The following is a 2,500-nucleotide window of genomic DNA, read 5'->3' as shown; positions in this document are numbered from 1 at the left end:
ACCACATGTCTGTACGGCGTACAACAGTGCAATCTCGCTGTAATGGGGAGACGAGACAAGTAGCATCGTGCACAACATATGGCCCTTATGATTCGCCATTGTAGGGCGCAGCCGGTGTACGGTCAAGCATGTGCCACATTATGTCACTCAGTACGTAACGACAGATGATCAGTGTGGGTTACGCGTACATCAGCGGACAGTCCACACAGGCCGTACCACAACGTACACTGACTGCATCGACAACCGAATGCAACTGAACAGCTGCAAGGCTCATTTCACAAACAAACGCCTGACCGACCAGCTTGGAAGGGCAGGAGGGGAGGGCGATATTCGTTCTGTAGCGGTACACCCTTCCAGTGGTTAGCGGGACTGTGTAGAAAGTACGCAACACTCGAAAGACCTTTATGTGAGGGTACGCACCATGGCATCAAGAAATACACATGACACCAGAGGATCCAAGCAGTGAACTATGTTCAGAGGGTTGCTGTTAGGCAAAGCTACATTCCTGTGACGTTACATGTGACAGTTAAGGTGCAGTGTAAGTTAGGTTAAGGTGCAGTGTAAGTTAGGTTAAGGTGCAGTGTAAGTTAGGTTAAGGTGCAGTGTAAGTTAGGTTAAGGTGCAGTGTAAGTTAGGTTAAGGTGCAGTGTAAGTTAGGTTAAGGTGCAGTGTAAGTTAGGTTAAGGTGCAGTGTAACTTAGGTTAAGGTGCAGTGTAAGTTAGGTTAAGGTGCAGTGTAAGTTAGGTTAAGGTGCAGTGTAACTTAGGTTAAGGTGCAGTGTAACTTAGGTTAAGGTGCAGTGTAAGTTAGGTTAAGGTGCAGTGTAACTTAGGTTAAGGTGCAGTGTAACTTAGGTTAAGGTGCAGTGTAAGTTAGGTTAAGGTGCAGTGTAAGTTAGGTTAAGGTGCAGTGTAAGTTAGGTTAAGGTGCAGTGTAAGTTAGGTTAAGGTGCAGCGTAACTTAGGTTAAGGTGCAGCGTAACTTAGGTTAAGGTGCAGCGTAACTTAGGTTAAGGTGCAGCGTAACTTAGGTTAAGGTGCAGCGTAACTTAGGTTAAGGTGCAGCGTAACTTAGGTTAAGGTGCAGCGTAACTTAGGTTAAGGTGCAGCGTAACTTAGGTTAAGGTGCAGCGTGGGTTAGGTTAGGGGCCAACGTGGGTTAGGTTAGGGGCCAACGTGGGTTAGGTTAGGGGCCAACGTGGGTTAGGTTAGGGGCCAACGTGGGTTAGGTTAGGGGCCAACGTGGGTTAGGTTAGGGGCCAACGTGGGTTAGGTTAGGGGCCAACGTGGGTTAGGTTAGGGGCCAACGTGGGTTAGGTTAGGGGCCAACGTGGGTTAGGTTAGGGGCCAACGTGGGTTAGGTTAGGGGCCAACGTGGGTTAGGTTAGGGGCCAACGTGGGTTAGGTTAAGGGCCAACGTGGGTTAGGTTAAGGGCCAACGTGGGTTAGGTTAAGGGCCAACGTGGGTTAGGTTAAGGGCCAACGTGGGTTAGGTTAAGGGCGAACGTGGGTTAGGTTAAGGGCCAACGTGGGTTAGGTTAAGGGCCAACGTGGGTTAGGTTAAGGGCCAACGTGGGTTAGGTTAAGGGCCAACGTGGGTTAGGTTAAGGGCCAACGTGGGTTAGGTTAAGGGCCAACGTGGGTTAGGTTAAGGGCCAACGTGGGTTAGGTTAAGGGCCAACGTGGGTTAGGTTAAGGGCCAACGTGGGTTAGGTTGCCAGAGATGTGTCAAATCAGGATGTACGTTTGGCTGGTGTCAGGTGGTGGGTTGGTTCGATGCCTTTATAAGGGGTGTGGCCAAAGGGTATTTTATTACTTGTACCTTTTGTGTTGTGGCGTGGCGTTGCGTCCTGTGTTGATACTGGGTGGACCACTGTGGGTGTTGCTGGCTGATTTGAGCTGCGTTGTTTGCGGGTGATGTGAGACATTCTGTCTTATTAGTGGACGTGACGTTCCTCTTGTCGTTGTTTGGATAGTGTCCTGTGGCAGCGAGGATAAAATGGATGTTGTTGAACGATAGTGCTTTGGTGCTTTCGCTTTGTTACACACAGAGTGGACTGTGAGATAGGGTGACTGGGTCGAGTGCGGTTCACACTGTCCTCCCCAGTTTACAGTATGTATCATCTATGTATGTGGTCCTGCATCATTTACTAAGGAGGGACGTCAGACGACTGAAATATTAGTTATGTACTGATGTAAAGCAGAATGCTTACCTTCCACCAGTGGGCGAGTATCGACTCTGCCCCAGAGTTGCCACCGCAGGAAGAGGTGTCGGAAACACTACCCGCACACCGTCACCACTGTGCGGGGGGACGGACCCTCTATATCCTCAGCGGCGCACTCTTTGCCACCGAGCGTCACGTCTCGCGGCCCGCCGTCCAGAGCATGTATTGGGACAGCGGGACTTTGGCTTTTGGGAGATAACTCTTCATGAAGTGGAAGATATAGGGGTGGACTGCAATGTACGATTGCGGGAAAAGTCCGCCGTACATCCGCTCGA

Source organism: Schistocerca gregaria, unplaced genomic scaffold (assembly GCF_023897955.1).
Source record: "Schistocerca gregaria isolate iqSchGreg1 unplaced genomic scaffold, iqSchGreg1.2 ptg000742l, whole genome shotgun sequence".
In the NCBI taxonomy this organism is placed as follows: Eukaryota; Metazoa; Arthropoda; class Insecta; order Orthoptera; family Acrididae; genus Schistocerca; species Schistocerca gregaria.
The sequence above is the reverse complement of the archived record's forward strand: the minus strand, read 5'-3'. Positions refer to the sequence as shown.